Source organism: Carassius gibelio, chromosome B17 (genome assembly GCF_023724105.1).
Source record: "Carassius gibelio isolate Cgi1373 ecotype wild population from Czech Republic chromosome B17, carGib1.2-hapl.c, whole genome shotgun sequence".
Lineage (NCBI taxonomy): Eukaryota > Metazoa > Chordata > Actinopteri > Cypriniformes > Cyprinidae > Carassius > Carassius gibelio.
In genome coordinates this window covers 15,098,888-15,116,857 of record NC_068412.1, presented here as the reverse complement: position 1 = coordinate 15,116,857, position 17,970 = coordinate 15,098,888, and the positions used below count along the sequence as shown (strand labels likewise).

The 17,970-nt window shown below is 37.7% G+C and overlaps 1 long non-coding RNA gene across 1 annotated transcript; it reads right to left on the bottom strand.

Moving 5' to 3' along the window:
* Window positions 1–589: 589 nt before the first annotated feature.
* LOC127976397 (uncharacterized) lies at window positions 590–8,520 on the bottom strand. Its single transcript, XR_008157777.1, has 4 exons — window positions 8,335–8,520; window positions 5,442–5,520; window positions 1,144–1,211; window positions 590–1,036 (listed from the first exon to the last, which is right to left on the bottom strand). It is a non-coding gene; the product is annotated as an uncharacterized LOC127976397 (long non-coding RNA).
* Between the last annotated feature and the right edge of the window lie 9,450 nt (window positions 8,521–17,970).

Here is a 17,970-nt window from a genome sequence, read left to right as displayed (position 1 = left end):
ACGAAACGCGCATCTCGCTCACGTCAGTGGGGGGATCGTGCAGGAGCCCGAGCCATGGAGTCTGCTATTAAAAGATGTACAAGGAAAATGTACTATTTAAACAAATACTTCCCCTCGATTGCACACACAAACACATGCAAATGCATTGACGCACACAATGGATAACTCAGGCTCAGTGTAGGAACAGGAGGTGCTGACTGAAGTATTTGTTTAAATGAATCGGCGCTATGAAAAAACAGATGCAGCAATTAGGAGCCCCATTGCCGCACACCGGAGACATGACAAGAGTGCATGACAGTGGCTTTCACCCTCACTCCCCCTTGTCTTCAACATGAGTCCTCTAACAATCCCTGTCAGGAACACTCTTTGAGAAGTGCTTGCACCAGACAATGGCTCTTCACCCTTATTTTGTGCTCTAAGTAGTGCTGCAGAATGCTGGAAGGAGCTGAAAACAGGCAGTAATGTGAGAAAGACGGGCAGCCATTGTGGGAAGTGTGAAAACCAGAAGGACCCTTTTCAGAGGCTCGCCTGAAAGTGCTATGAAGACCTTTAGTCCTTTGCTCTCCCTGAATCCCCAATTAGACAAACATTAACATCAATTAAGCCTTTATAGGACACAGGTTCCATATAATTACCTTAATGGGTTGACGCTTTCTTTAGCAGCAATTTCTTAAACAAACTTGAGCCTTTGTGTGACGGGCTAAGAAAATTTTCAGCAGGGAGTATTTGCTTTTGTCAGGCTTTCTAAAGAGACAGACGAATTGTTCTATTTAACAACAAACACCTTCAGAGTGGAGCCTCAAGCAGGCCCAGTTCCCACCACATCTGACTCGACCGTTCCAAGCTGATTATCCAGCGGAGACAAAAAAATCTGACCAGCCGGGAGAGCGGGGACACATGCGGTGAGGGGCAGCACACAAAAGGGTCCAGTGAGCCCAGCCCAGCCCAGCTATGTGAGGAGAGCAGCAGAGAAAGAGACCCTCCACTTGAATTAGCTCTCTATTTAATGTCCCAAAGAGCCAGATCCGTTCCCTGTCTGAGAAACAAAGGGGGACGAATTAGAAAAACAGGATCTCTCTTCATAAAACAAGGCAAATTCGCGCTGGCGAATCGCAAAAGAGGGGCAGTTAATTAAACGCAGACCCCGTTTTGTTCTTCCCCTTCCTGTCCTGCTGCCCATTATCTTCTGTAATCTGTAACGAGGCAGGTTGCTGACGGTGGTGAAAAAAAAAGTGTCACGGCATCAATCATAACCTTTTATTCGTGCTTCAATAGAACTTACATGCCACAAACAAGTTTATTGAATTATAAATATGGCCGAGAAGAGAATGCACTCCAATATACTTAGTACAAGCAGAAGTAGCCAAAAGAAAAACCCGCTCTGACAAGGGTGCTTGAATTGAGAATTTTGGAACAAATTGCTCACGAATCAGTAGCACAAACAACACTTTAATCACGGATATTTTTATTCTACTGGCACTGTGTGTCCCTAAAGTGTGATGATTTTATATTCAGCCACATAATAGCTTGTGCTGCAGTTCTTTACATTCACTTTTGAATGTGGTTTGATATACTGACTGATTTATCAGCGAAAAGAAATATTATACTTTTATTTCGCACACACAAACAGGTGTGGGTACATGGTCAAGCACTGATGAGAGTGGGATATATTAGGTGGCAATTGGCCTCTAGAGGGCAATGGTTCCATAGCCCACTCAGTCAGCCAACACCAGGCATCACATGTGTCTGCCCCTAATGTGACAAGGGCTAAATATGTAAATCATGCTATTTGGCATCTATAATTGGACATACTCTTCAAAATCCTCTCTAAATATGGAAAGCTGTGTAAACCACCACACAGATATTAGCATATATACATTAAATCTACATCAGCATATAGATATTTGAAGCTAGCGAATCATGTCACCTTCATTGAAAATAAACTGTGAGGGCTTTATAATAATTGTGACGTGTGTGAAACCTCGCTAATGGGAAGTGATTCATTATATCACCTCCAGTCTTCAAAAAATCACAGTCCAGAGGGTGGTATTGTTATTTGTCTCACACCTTAACAGTTGATGGAGTTGCAGAATGAAACACAAAACTGCTAGGATGGTGAAAAAATTCAAAGCTAGCTTCTTCAGAGGTGAAATTTGATTAATGGCATTTAATAACCCTTTTTAATGGAGTATGTTTATTTTATTTGATTACTTTTTTTGGACATTCATGATGAATAAATGTTTCCAACTGAGTCTCTGTAAACTATTATACAAAATTAACATGACAAAATGAAGCCAAATATTCACACTTGCAATACTTTTGCCATCAGTTTTGCTGAAACGACACGTATCAGGCTTTGTCTCTGATACTAGGCTTTGTCTGTTTGTTCTGAGATCTAACACGAGTTTGGACACAATCGGAGGAACATCCAACAGACAATTATGTCTCAATGCAATGCCGTTTCTGTGACTGTGAGAATTTCTTAATTCAAAACAAAAGCTTTCCAGCCAAAATCGTGATGCTGGCAGCCAATAAAAAATGAAAATATTTTGAAATGTAAAATAAGACTACTGATGTGAAAAACAATAATTACACAAAATTGTCTCATTAGAAAAAAAGAACTTTGATATATAACATATCAATCTGCCACTGTTGGCATATCAAGCAATGGTATAATTTATATAATATAGTTTTAAGTTCTCTACTATGGATACATTTGAATCTGCAAAATAATGAAGCTTTTAAGAAGTAAAATATATATGCTATTTTTACTCTCAATTTAAATATATTTCTAGATTCTGCTGCTGCTCTGTAGATTTGTGCAAATACGAGACAAATTTGCGTCAGGTTTTAAAAATATTTTTATGTCTTAGTTTTGCTCCTTTGTCTTGGTTATTACTTTACCTTAGGATTTCTATGCGTTAAGCCAAATCACTTATGATGGACACACATCGATACAGTCTTTGTATTTAAAGCAACAAATGTCATAACAAATGAAACTCAGTTTCCCTTCATGACTGTATGAATCCTTCAACCCATAGGAGCTCATTTCCCTTGGACTAATCAGTTATTGTCAGCTCTTTTTTTTTTTTTTTTGAGAAATATCATTCATATTCTGTCAAAATCACATAGCAATTAATGTATATTTAGATTACATTAACAACCAGAAAGTGGTAAAGCCCGTGGTACTGGGCTAGGTGAATTGACAGTTCAATTGGAAATCCCAGCATGATCAGTCTAATGACTGACAAAAAAGAAAAAAGAATATTACGACTCTTTGTTGAAGCTCTATGTTTTCTAATAACCTCCAATCAATTGGAAATTGATTGCTTAATAACCATTTATTCAAACGCATAGTAAATAACATTTTTAGAACTGTAAAATATGGTCGTAATAATTACCCACTACCATATTCTCTCAACTAATCTGTGCGAATGTATTAATTCAATATGCCCTTTTGTTCTAACCAGTAAAATGAGGACTAAAATGGATGTGGTTATTAGCTTTGGCTCCTGCTGTAAGCATTTATTACTGAAATAATTTTATCTAGCGAATAATCAGCCAGTGAAATAGCTTTATCTAATGGATTTTTTTCTGGTTATACGAGTTCTTCAGCTTTTGCTTGTGTCACCCTCAACCTCTCCCCCACAGAAAAGAGTCCCGCTTAAGCCCTGAGACTTGCTCTAAATCACAGCTTGTCCAATCAAACCTGCTCTGTGCAGCCTGCAGTATTACATTTCCAACACGTTAGTCTAACGAATGAATACACATGCACTTAGATTACAAACACACTTTCATTCATGTTCAAATCTCCCCGACAATATTCATTTGCAGCCCATCTCCTCCCGGTCGGATACACGGAGCGACAATAGCCGCCACCTTTAAAAGTCATGCTCCAAGGCTTAATCTTTACAAGCAGTAAGTGGCTACATGTCCTACAAATGTGCCGAGGTGATTTTTATCTAGGAGAAGAATGCCACTTGTGTTCAGGTGGTAAAGTAGTTACAGAGACTGGAATTACATGGTGAAACAATCCTCAGCTCTGTGTCTGTGCTTCTCCACTCACCGTGACACAGTGGCAAAGCATGTCACTGGAGCCATTTAATCAATGCGTTTTAAATACATTCAAATGTTTAATGATTAATGACTACATCATACATCATAGCAACAGTGTACCATTTATCCTATATACTATTCCTGTTTCTATGAACTTGTTGTCTTTTTTATTATTTAAAGGGACAGCTTACCAAAAAAAATTAATTCTGCAGTTTTCTCTTTCTTGTGTGGAACACGAAAGAAGGTGTCAATGTTCTCGACAGATTATTCTGTTTTTGGGTAATATTTCTAAAGCTGTATCATTTTTTATGAAAACAAATAAAATATTGCATGCATTCCTAGAAACCACAAGATATTCTTCAGCGTCTATGTAGTGATATGCGGTGCAGATCATTTCTTTTCCTTCCAATTGGGAAAGTGTACAGATGCCGCTATCTAAAATAAATGTTTCAGTGTTCTTCCCATCAAGTGGATGATTGATGTTGCCTCATTTCTGTTGGTGACCGAGTTAATACGCAACATAAATAAAGCTTGAAAACAGCTCCAGTCCGCATTTGCTCGACTAAATAAACACATCAGCACAATCTGTCAAGTCTTCAAATAGTCATCGTGGTCGACTTGCCAAAAAGGGCTGGAAGCGCGGGGCCTTTTTTTTGCCGAGTATCGGGCGTGCTTCTTTAGGAAGTGTTCAAACATGGCACCTCTCTATCTCCATTCACACCCTCTCCTCCTCATCACCTGAACTGTCTGATGCCTGTCAATCTGGAGCCGTGGGAGGATATGAAAGACGGCTTTGAGTTGTGGTGGCGTTGATGGGGAAGGGATGGAGAATAGCACACCAGTGGTGCCAGCAAGAGAAATGGTGCGGATTCTTCATTCCTCCCCATCAGCACCCAGGGCACTGTGAGGCTCTTTTAAAAGAGCAGATTGACTCCCTCTGCCCCCCTCTTGAATGAAACCCCAACCCTGAGCAGATGTCAGAGATGGGAGCCAGAGACGGGCCGCTGAGCCGGCCACGAGGTGTGAGGCTTTGTGACAGGTCCGCTGCTAAAGGACCAGACACAGCGGGGTTTTTAGCACATCCATTGGATATCTGAAGTCCCTCAGAAATGGATGGAAGGGCCATCGGGGGGGTGGGAGCGGGGGGTGTTTCATTGTGAGAACCCCACTGGCTTCATTTAGCCAATGTTTACAGATGTATCCCGGGCCGCAGGAGAGCAGTTCAGCATCCTGTCAAAACTACGATCGGTTTTCAGAATTGGCACCGCTGCGACGGAGGAACAGAGAGTCGCTCGGAGGTTAAGAAAACGATCCGTTTCCAAACGGAGCAAAGGCTAACCCAAAAGACTGATGCTTAATGCCTATAATCCTGCGAATAAACAAACCTCGGCGAGCGTCCCCTTCTGCGCAGCAGCCTTGCGCTTCTTCAAGTCCTCCAGCCTTGCCAAAACGTCTCACGTATCCCTAAGAAAATAAAGAATTCGATAAATTAGTCGCTGTGTTGACCACAAATGAAGCCCTTAATCTGAGCATGTGTGTCTCCCCAGAGCTGGTGGGCGACTTACAAGCAGAAAACATTTCAACATGGCACTCCATTTTACCAACTGATGGCAGGAACAGAATGTCTGTTATCATTTATGTATTCACGGTTGATTCTGTGAATGTAAGGGCTGAGAGCAAACGTTACGCTGCGCAGTGGCTGTGTGTACTAACCAAGTGGGATACTGATGATCATTTGCTTTGATATCAGAGTTTACTAATCACTCGAGGTGATGGGATTCGGAATGATTTCACTCCATCTGGAGTTCAACAACAGCAGATTTTTGCATGGTAATATTACTATCTTTAAGGAGCAGTATGGATCGTTGTGAATGTGTGCGTGTGTGTTTGTGTGTCTCGTTGTGTGTGTGTTCCTTGTGGAATAACGTACCCCCTGAGGTGCTCCATCTCAGACAATACCTATCCATATCCCTTTTCTGGCGCATGTAGAGGCCCAGATGGTTTAGTATTCACTTCTCTGCCAAGCAGATGGACCTGCAATGTACTTCAATGGTCTCAATTATATATGCACACAACTACCAAGAAGGAAACCAGAAGCGGAGAAGTTTAGGACCATGATTTCTCATATTGGCCACCCACCAAGCTTGGAGACCTCGGAGATGTCAATGTGTTCGAATGTTATGTGTAATTAATAGAAAAATGTACATCCCACAGGTGCTGCTTTTCTTTATTGAAATGACACAAAAAGCATTTGCTACGGTACTTGCCAACAGATACATTTTGTCATTTTCAAGAATAAATTTTTTGTTTGTTTGTTTTTTATAACCGAGGAATAGGGCTAGCAACCACAAGTAAAAAAATAAAAAATAAATAAAAAATAAACAACCAAAGTGTTACTGAGGAAAAAAGAAGGTGAAATTCCCAACCTAATAAAGCTGAAAAGCAGTTAACTCACCAACACAAAGATGCTCTGTGTGGTACTTCACAGCCATTACACTGCAGCATGTACCACATTTTGGACTCGCTTTTGCCTTGTGGAAATATTAGAGGGTATCTATGTTGCTGTTATGTTTGGTTCTCAGTAACTTCAAGTGCAAACACTGGCCAAACTGATGTAAACACTTTCTGTTTTAATAGAGACTGGTCAGGCCCAGTCTAATTGGCCTCTGTTGATGGACAAACCCCAAACGGAGAAACCTGAGAGACATGGAGAGGATTTCCTTCACTCTTGATTCAGGCACTACGACTGCCTAATTCTTGAGGCTATTTTCACCATCAGAATGATGAATAATACTAATAATATTTAAAACCGATTTAATAGTTTAGACAGTTCAAAGCAATGCCATTGTGACCAGTATTATTTCAATAAGGACACGAGACCACAGTGAGAGTTTTTCAATACTTAGGCCTACATTTATTTATTTTTTGTATTTAATTTTATTTTAAATTTGTATATTGTGTGCAGTAACATTTCGATAAGCTTCGTAATGGAACCATGTCATGTTAAAATCACAGGCATAATTCAACATCTACAGCAAGACAAATAAGTGTTAGCATTGCTACTTATTGTTACACTTGTGCAGACATGTCAACACTTGTTTTCTTCATGCATTGAAATTTAACTGTAAAAACCTGTCAAATGGAGCTTCAGTATTTTTGGTTAAACAAATTCTCAGATGGGCGTCACTTAGACAACACATAGTTTCCTGCTAAAGCCAGCTGCATTCTACATTGTGTTACCAATAAATACAGTCTATAGAGTTGTCTCACCTGTCAGCTACAGTATATAAAAGTATATCTCTTTTTTTTTCATGCTGGAGTTCAACAAATTCCAAAAGCAGCTTTGGTTCTGGCTGCAGTTGCAAACAGTTGACGGGTCAGTGGACTCTCAGCACTAACCTCTTGAAGGCAGGCATCAGACACTGTGTAATTAGATGACTGTAATTACCACTGTGCCATTTCAAATGTCCAGCGTTTCTGCATTATAATCAAAAACCAACAAACACCCAAAGCCACCTGGAGAGGTCAGTGCGCATTTAATAAAAAGGGAAGAACTTCTTGAAATGACAAATAAAATGCTGTCTCTTTTACTAGTTATTTTTGTTATTGCTCAGCATGATTGATGAACCAAAACTGATTAAAAATCTGTAAATGAGCCTAGCTGTCAGTGATACCTGTCAATAAGACTGAGTATTAAATAATTATTTAAATTATTAGACATGAAAAATAAAATCTTATTCGTTTGTTTCTTTGTTTGTTTACACTCGAAGATAATAAATATGTATTTATTTATTTATTTTTAACGTTAATTCCTTAAGTTACTATTGCAGTTGAGGGTCTAATAATTTTGTAATTTTTAAATATTGTAATCGAATGAATTATATAATATCATAATCAGCTATATTTATCTCAGTAAAAATATATAAATAAAACCGTGCATAGACAATAAATGAGGAAATGGTTTCGTGCGCGCGCTATTTTTTTTTAATCGTTAGATCGTTTAGCCGTTTGGAGTCACTGTTGCAGTTCGAAGTCTAATAAATATTAGACTTATTATTAAAATGTATTATTAATATAAGACAATTATTAGATATATGATATGCTGATTATTTAACCGTATTTATCTCTATTAAATACATGTTTATTAATTTATTTTAGAAAACACCTGTTTTTATACAGTCTATAGAAAAAATGCACACACAAAGGAAGATGCTGAAAACAAGGAGGAAATAATATCGCGTCTGTTCGTTATTTTCTTCAAATTTGTAGTTTGTTTACCTGTTTGTCGTCGCTGTAGCAGGCGCCGCGTTTTGAAACGGCGTAAGCACAGTTTGTAAAAATGTGTATCCAGACTATTATGCTGGGTACAGTCAAAGTCCTTTAGTCTTTGCTACAATGTCGCTTTTCAACGGAATATCTTGTACTGTGTGAAAAGCAAAAGCATTTTGTACTTCCAGGTTCATTCGCTCTGAAGGTACTTCCTCATTAGGGAATTTAGATACGGGTCACTTGATTAAATATTTCGTTTTTTTTTTTTTTTTAAACAACGTTTTATTATAATTATTAATTATTATTTATTTGTCTTTTTATTTTTTACATTTTTCTCTTTTTTTTTGTACAATTTTTTTCTAATATTAAAATGTTAAAAAAGCCAGCCCTGCTCTCTATTAGGTAATATAGGCCTACAGTAGGCTGTTTTGCATGTCTACAAAATAAGCTTCAAAAAGAAGATTATGACAAACTACTACTACCAACAACTTCAAAGTTAGCCAACTATGCTTTCCACTGTATGTCCTCCCACAAAATCTAAATATGGCTTCATAATAAGAAACCATTGTGTAACATAAATAAATACATTTTAAAAACTGTATATTAGCTACAAGTTAGAACATCAAGACATTTTTTTACCAACTATGAGCATAAGCTTTGAATCCAAAAGCAAGCTAAGCCTCAGACATTCGTATGTCTGCATAGCTTGCATTTACGTCTGCACCCTTTTCACAAGTGCTTTCTGAATGAGCTCCTGTGTCTGATTCCAGCTATGACTTCCTCGTCAAGCGTCTGCTTCAGCACACACATCAGCACCCTGCTGTACCATTGTGGCCTGTATTCTCATTTCCACACTGGGCATTCCATCTACATTTGGGCCATTACAATGGTGGCCCAGCATGTTTTCTTCCCAATTCAGCTTAGCCTCTTCAGACTCTTCCATTCCTGTCCCTACATATTTTCTTTGAAATGACATATCATCTCTAGTCACTAAGAAGTATTTTAAGGAATCATATACCCAGGGATCTGATGTAGGTTTATGAAGAATGCTTCTCAAGATGTTTTAGGTCGTTGAGCAAGGATATATGTATTTTGCATTATGACCTAAAGCACTTTGAAAAGTTAGGCTATTTAGTACACATTTAAGTGTCATTGTCGTCTGAAAAGACCATTACACAGACATCTTTATTTTTTATTTTTTACAGAATAGAGATGTAAATATCACAGCTTATCCTCAAAACTTGGTTCTAGAGATGGGTTTTTAATGTAGCTTCAGGTATTCATGGTCTTAGATAGAGTTGCTGCCATGCATGCACTTCATTGGCAGCTATGGAATGGGACTCTGTAGGACTTAGCAGCAGGAACAACACACCAGGCTCTCAGATAATGGACTCGCTGAATGTCCACCATCTGGTGTTTGTTTAATACACAGAGAAGGTCAAACGGCCAGCGATCCTTTTCTACTCTCCTGCATTCACTTCTTAGATTGGGGAAATCATTGATTTTACCCCTCTACCGCATGATCTTTGTGTGTCGGAGCTCAGTATGACAATGACAACAACCTTATTGCTTAAAACAGCACTCTGTAGGACTGAAACAACCTGAATTCAGCTCGGGATGTGAATGCTCAGTGGTTTGTCTTTGCTTTGATTGAGGCCTCCAGACACAAATTCACCTCATGTCTTCACAGATTCGGGAAGGCTTGAATTATTGGACTTTCATTTGCTCTGATCTGTGTTGCTTATCCGGGGAGGCTGGGTGCTTTACAGCTCGACGGCTTGAAATTCATCTGTTGTATTACCCTTACCAGGCATTCCTTATGTAGTGTTATTACAAATCTCCAGGTAAATCTACACACTCGTTGCTTTTCCATGACATCTTATAGGGCCTTGCGGTTTTTAAAAAGAGTGAATGGAGGCTCATTGCCTCTTTCAGTTTTATTCATGAGGCGCTCAGTTGCATCATGTACCCAGGCGCGTTTGGCGGTGTCCTCATCGGTGGAAGTTACACATGCTAATGATCTCTTAAGTGCTAGACTGGAGAGTAAACCATGACTAACTGCAGAGCTGAGAGAGAACGGGACACGTGCGCAGTCTCATTTGGCAACAAGGCAGGCTTTCCTCTCAAATGTGAGGCAACTAAATACACTTAATTGAGAGTGAGTGGACATAGAGGACAAGGGTGAGGAATACAAGCTGTAACTTGGATTTACTTGATTACGAAAACACATTTAAGGACCGTACTCTTTACAGTTGTTAATGAGAGATTTAATTTCAGGCTAATGAGCTGGAAATATATTGTTACAACAGGAACTAAATGGAAATAGAAACTTCTTTCGCTATGGATTAAATTAATCCTCCTACTGCTACACAGATCATCATTATGTGGTGGTTGCGTCAAATCTGAGAGGGTGGAAAAATTATGTGTATTTTTACTTCATCCAACCACAGAAGAAACATGCTTGATAGAAAGATGATAGAAAGATGATTAATGCATTGGCACCGCACATGAAGAGCTGGTCTGTAAAGCCTCCTCAAAGCACAGGCCTCCTCAGGAGGCAAACAATGCAGCTCATTAGGATGGGCAGGGCTTCTCAGAAGTGCACAATGCTTACAACCTCCACAAGCAGGAAACAACTTTGAGCCCGGTCCCAGGAGGTCAGTAGCAAAAGTGGCAAAATCATTTAAATCTCCTTAATGAACTGTTAATAGGTCAGGTGTCTAGTCTGAGCCCGCCTCTCCCTTGAGTTCCTGTGTCAGTCTGCTAGATCCTCAGCCAGTCAGGAAGTAGGGGGAAACAGGTCAGGAGGTTGCACTTAAAACCCGTTCCCATGGAAATAAATGCTTGTATATACCCACTAAGTGTTTTTGAAAGTGTGGCTGAGAAAATTACAGCATTACACATGGTTTTGTCTCTTATGCAACAAATGTGAATTGATAGCTACAAGCACCCTGATGATGTATGAAATCCAGTGCATGATTTGCGTCCATATGTTTGGCACTACCAATGCGCGCATGCTATATGCAGCATGTCACAGATCAAGGCTGTGTGTTTAGTAATTTGCTTGTTGTGGTAGTACATTACTTTTGTTACTAATTAGCAGGTCAAATCCTCGGAAGCGTAGTGAAATAGCACTTTGAATCGGTTAGTGTTGTGCGCTGCAAGACTAGCTTGATCATAGAGGCAACTGTGATGCTGATTTCTTTTTTGCAAGAAAAGTTCCAAGTCTTTAGCCGACATTGACTTATATGGTTTTTAATTATAGTATTGTGTGAAATTCAAATGAAGCCTTCAGGGGATTTCATTATTTAATCAAGGAAATTCTGTCTGGAATCTTTGGACTGTTTTCCTCTTTCTGCCTTTTCACATTCACTAGGATTGAACTAATGAAAATCTCACTGCTATAGCACATATTTCCCAAAACTACTGATTTCATAAATATAGTTTACTACTTGTGCATGAGGTGGATTCACATTCATGTTTTATCAATTCCTCACTTTTTTTGGCTAGATAAATGTAAAGCAAGGTAAATGCATTTCGACATAGTAAACCATATAGCAAGAGTCTTTTTCATGGATCCATGTTCGTCTTTAACAAGTAATGTTCAATATTCTATTGGGAAACAAAAATTAAGATATCAGCCAAAGAGGTTTTCAAGCTCTGGTTCAATTAATTATTCAAAGATTTTAACATTTTTACAATACACCAGAAGAAACCATTAGCCCTTTTTAAAGTATTTTTTAATTTCAGTTTGCACTGCGGAAACATTTTGATGATTTTGATGAGGGCTGGGGATTTAATGTTGTCCCACTGAGAGGAATTATTTGATTCTAAAAAGACACATCATAATGGAAAATGTGGAATGAAGGAGATTGCAATAGATTGCTGTAATTCAGACTCTTTGGCAACGTCTTAAATCGTTGCTAGCTTCAATCCCAACCTTCAAAGAAACGCTTGACTACAGTGAGAACCACTGTACCACTTTTCACCACAGGTAGCGATATAATGCAGCCAATGATTAATTTTAATTAAACACATTTTGGAAAATGATATTGAATGTTTGAACCCCTGGTGCTTTAATTACTTTATTGCCTCTCAGATCTAACTCTGAAATGCTTTGGCTGGATGACATACTGGAATATATCCTAAAAAAAAAAAAAAAAAAAAAAAAAAACTCACAGCTGGTATGCAAAGAGCTTCTTTTCTTATTTCTATAGTGCATTTGATATAAGGGTGATACAATCCAAGTATGTTGAAAATTAATACCACTTAGAATGCTAATTTGCTCGCAGCCTAAGAGCTGTTTTAAATTAGCTGTGAAATTAAAGAGAACATCTAACCCCTACTGTTGACATACAGCTGCTGTTATTGGTTTTATTGTCAAATAATTGCAAATGGAGACGTTTGGTCCCTAAGTTTGCCATGTTCCCTCTGTTCCCATTAGACAGTTGGAGAAAGTGAAACATCCTCAAGACACTTGGGTTAAGGCTCACCTTAAGTACCGTTAAGGAGGGACAGAGAGGCCAGAGCCTTGAGTTTGGTCCTCATGAGCTCTAATGACCTGACAAAAGTCAGGATTATTGGACGTGCAGAGAGACAAATGGCATCTACAAAGCGTTTGGCCTTAAGCCTCTTGAAGATCCTCAGCCCAAACAAGACAATTCCAACAAGCCCTTTACCCATCCTTTGTCTATGGGCAGAGAAGTTGAAACAGTTCAATGGGAGGATTACCCCCACTTGAGCTGTTCTGAGAGAGATGAATTGATAAGTTCCTGTTGGGGTTAAACCAGGTGGGAGCAGCTATGCAGACTCTTTTTGTAAGCAGTTCTAGAATGGTCTAAGAGGAAGTAGTTTGACCACGGGGGAGCTGTTTGTAGTTTTCTACTCAGACATATGCCATCTAGTTAAAGAATCAGTAGGTAAAACTGAATTAGTCCAATTTTTTTCTTAAGATCAAAACTGATTTTGTATCATGATTTCACTTTGATTAGAACACTGTTAGAAAATAATAGCATTTTATTCTATTTAATAACAGTCACAAAGATTTGCAGCTAGTGGCATACATTATCTGGAAGCCTGTGTTTTAGTCAGAACAACATTTTCTTATTGTGCACTGATACACTGGTGTGTATCAAAAGATATTTCCGTAAACTAAGCCGTGCTGGTCTGAAAAGGCCAGGGGCAATGGAACCAGCAGCTGATAAGATCTTCATACTTGGATAGAGCTGAAGAGGCAGTGAAGAGTTAGACAGGGAAGGCAATACATCAAACCTGCTCCATGGCTACCGTTAAGAAAGGAGTATAAATAGACAGGTTCTCATGGTGCCTCTTGAAGCCCAATTAGACCGGCTTGCTCTTAATACCTTAGATGCCATTTACATTTTTTAAAGGTTCCAGCTCCAGTGACATTGTTTTATTTTTGCATTATTATATTTTGCTATGCTCCAACAATGTAAAACTGTAAATACTCAGGATTTACACATTAAGATAAATAAGATTTTTTTTTTTTTTTTTTACAAAAGATGTAATAGTTTATCATTTAAATAGTACATCTTGTAATGTATGTAAACATTTTGTTGATTTTTTTTTTTCGGTGTCAGATTATATATTTAACCTAAAACTATTAAAACAGTATATTGTTTTTTTTATTTGATTTTGTAGCTTTTTTCTAATAATTTCCTTATATTAACATTTAAAAATTCCTTTGTCATACCACCTGTAATGTCAAAAGACTGAAACTTGTTAAACATGAAAAATGTTGATCAGTTACAGATCAGTTAATATATAATATAATATAATATAATATAATATAATATAATATAATATAATATAATATAATATAATATAATATAATATAATATAATATAATATAATATAATATAATATAATATACAAATGTTCTTTATAAGTTAATATTTTAAATTCACTTTAATATAATGTGAAACAAAAATAAATGTTAATTTTGATTTAACAATTCTATGGATACATTTGTATGTTATTTATGTGTCAGCTATGTAAAAATAAACCCTTTTTAAATGCTTTGGTAAAATAGTTTAAGCTCAAACTAATATATAATATCTTTTGTGTTAGCCTTTCTAGCCTTCAACAGCGAAAGGAACAGACAGATTAGATGTATTGATCAGCTTAAATAGCCCTGTCTTTAATAAATACTACGTTATGATGGTGAGGATCTGCCGGAGTGTTGGCTGATGAAGGCATGCCTCTCGAAGTCGGCAATCAGAGGAAGTTTGGGGGAAAGATAATCTTTCGCTCCTAGCATCCTCAGAGACGCAGGCCAAGCAATCAGGGGATAGCGGTGATTGCTTGGGTTGCACTTGTGAAATCACAGCCTGCATTGGTCCCAGACCTGAAGGAGATGCTAAAATCGACCTCTTCGAAGTTTCTCTTTTCAAGTAAATACTGATTGGGGGCTCCATAAACCAGCTAGCACCTTCCTCTCTTCAGACATCTGGGGGATTCTCACATACAATCTGTCATAAACCACAATAGGAGTAATTTATTGTACTTGAAATACAAATGTATGGTGACTGATGATGTGGCTTTCCATAGTTCAGCCACGCATGAGGAGGAAAATATAAATACATGAAGGTTGTTTTTTTTTTTTTTTTTGATAAGTATTGGAGGATAAATTAAATATAAATTCCTCATTTTTTACACCATCGGTTAAATGTGAAAAAAAGGGAAAAACATGTATAGCATGTTCCATGTGTAGGTGGGAAACTGGCAAGCAGACAAGAAGAAAAGCAAGGACCTGCTCCAAGATGGGTTGCGTTAAGATTTCACACATGCAAAAAAAAATCCAATAAACAAATAGCCATCCCTTGATGGCCTGAAATCAGATGCTAAATGAAGTCACTTGGGATAGAGCCGACAAATGTAGCCAAGGCTCAGAGAGCATCTCAAACTCTGTTGTTTTCTTCTGACCCGACCCCTTAAAAAGCCTTTCCCTGTTTCATACTTCTATGATTGAATTCAGTAGGATCATGTATCCCAAAGAAAAGGCAATTAGTAGATGACACTGAAATGGCAAAGGAAACAAGCTTTAAACACGGCAGAAGACAGCTGTCCAGATATTACCAGTCGCCAGAGCAAACTGCACCCGATTAAAGTTTAATGCGGCTTTTAAGCGGGGATTTTGCTTATCAGTGCAATGGGGTCTGAGGGAAAATATTGTTATTGATTCCATCATTTTAGACGTAACCGATCCTTTAAGTAATTTCTCCAGGTTCCTGTGTGTCAGTTTTTAAGTGTCTGCTTGGGTTGGATCACTGTAGCCTGAGTTCATTTAGAATTCAGAGCTTAATGCACAAAGTGTTCCCAATGCGATTTCAGTCACATCTGTTGAAGGACAAGACATTTATTCCATCGGAGACCCGACCGACGACAACATTGACTACGGTTCAAGTTGGGGCAGCTGAATTATGAAAATGAAGTGCTGTTCAGAGGCATCTTAATTGATGGGAGATTCCAAGGGAGAACATCTTAAAATATTGATCCACTACTATCTTAAAAGTAGAGACCCATGTACCGATACTGATAGTGTGACTTTATTTTGAACATGTAAAAATAATAAAAAATAATAAACAAAACAGAACAGAACAGAACAATATTAATGATTGTACTTGTCCTAAGAGGAGTGGGAAGAAATAATGTAAATAATAACTTATTTAGTGCTACCCCTTCTCCACTCCTCATTAATAATCAAGTTAATTATGTAATCTCAACCCATCTTAATATATTACAAAAAAAAACTAAAACAAACAAACAAACATGCATAAAAACAAATACCTAAATAATCTGTATGAGGACAAAGTCAAATTTTGACTTTGCTCCATCCTTGTGAAAACCAATTTGTTTTTTTGTTTTTTGTTTTTTTTTGCTTTTTGAACTGGGACTAAACTTCACTTAACATAAAGAAATAGAAAAACTTCTTAATGTTGTACAGACACCGATATTTTAAATAGCGCTCTCTCTTTCATTTATGTCTCTCTATTTGAAAATTATATTTACATCAATTCATTAAGGTACTTTTGATTAAATACATTTGTTTTTCACTCAACATATTCTTTTGGTTTGAAATTGTGCCATTAGCATTTTATTAAGAAATGTAATTATTGTCATGCTTGGCTAATTTGTTTTATTTAGTTCTAAGTTATTTATGTAATTACACTACCATTCAATTTATATATATAGATCTTCAGCAAGAAAACATTATATGGACAATAAAAACATTTGTTAAGGTACAAAATATTTCAATTTACAATAAATATTGTTTTTAATACTCAAATAACCCTGATAAAATGTATCAGTGTTTCCCAAAAATAAAAAGCAGCACAACTGTTTTCAACACTGATAATAATAAGTCTCTTGAGCAGCAAATCAGCATATTAAAATCATTTCTCAAGGATCATGTGACACTGAAGACTAGAGTAATGACTGCTGAAAATGAAGGAATAATTTACATTATGTATAATGAGCATAAGATACTTCTTACTAACCCCAAATGTTTGAATAGTATATGTTTGACCTTAAAAAAATGGTGACAGTGAATAGCATATATTAATATTTCAATGGTAGTAAACGACAACAGACCGAAATATTTATTTAAAGTAATGTGATAGGAAGACTTGTTTAAGGAAAAGCTGGTATAAACTCGCAGATTAAAATTCCGCTTTGAAATGGAGCAAGAGAGACTCGGCAACAAAGTTTGGCTCATTGTGCAGGTCCCTCCACTCCATGAACAGACTGCAGCGATATACAATAGCCCCGCTCAGGAATGGAGGTGTGGGCTAATTTGTCCATCTCCTGCAGTAACCCTCCACTGCTGTAAGAGAAGAAAGACCACATTCAGACCTCAACTGGATTAGACAGGCCAAAAAGAGCAGGATGTTGAAAGAATGGGAAGCTTTTGTTACATTCCCTTTCAGATCATATAAGATTTTGATTAAAGAACGGTGGTTTTAATGCATATTGGTCGATTCAAATTCAATCTGAACTTTTTAGACATTAACGTACAAACCGACAACAGTAACCCGAGCTTAAGTAGTACATCTTTGGCACATTAAGGGTTCTTCAAGAAAGGAAACCAAAGACAGAAAATATAGGTTCAGGTTTCAGGCTTTAGCCAGTGTGAAAATATCGTCAATTCGATCAAAAATTTATAATGCAACTTTCCAGGTCTTAAATTTCCTTCGGCTGCACTTGAAATGGGCACTTGTTTCCCCATTATGGCTTTTTTAATCTACTTACGTCCGACTTGTCTTGCTTAAAGATCACTCCACTGTATTGGATGTTCAGTATCTAAGGTATGTGTTCCTCTGCCAGGCCTGATGAAATAACACAACAGTTTACATATTTCTAAACCCGATCTGCAGACCGATTGAAAAATCCATACCGACAATCAAATTTCCCTGAAAATATATACATACAAGTCTGCTTTGAGGTGACTGAAATGAGCAAATTTGGTTTCAGGAGACAGGAAGAGAGTCAGGCCTAAGGAGCACGGATCAGGCGGTAAATGGCTACTCATCGCGACCAGGAACGAAACTCATCCATCCCAAGAGACCCTTAGAGAAGGGTGAGAGAGGCAAGCGGTGAGGAAGGAAGAATATGCGCTGCTCTCTC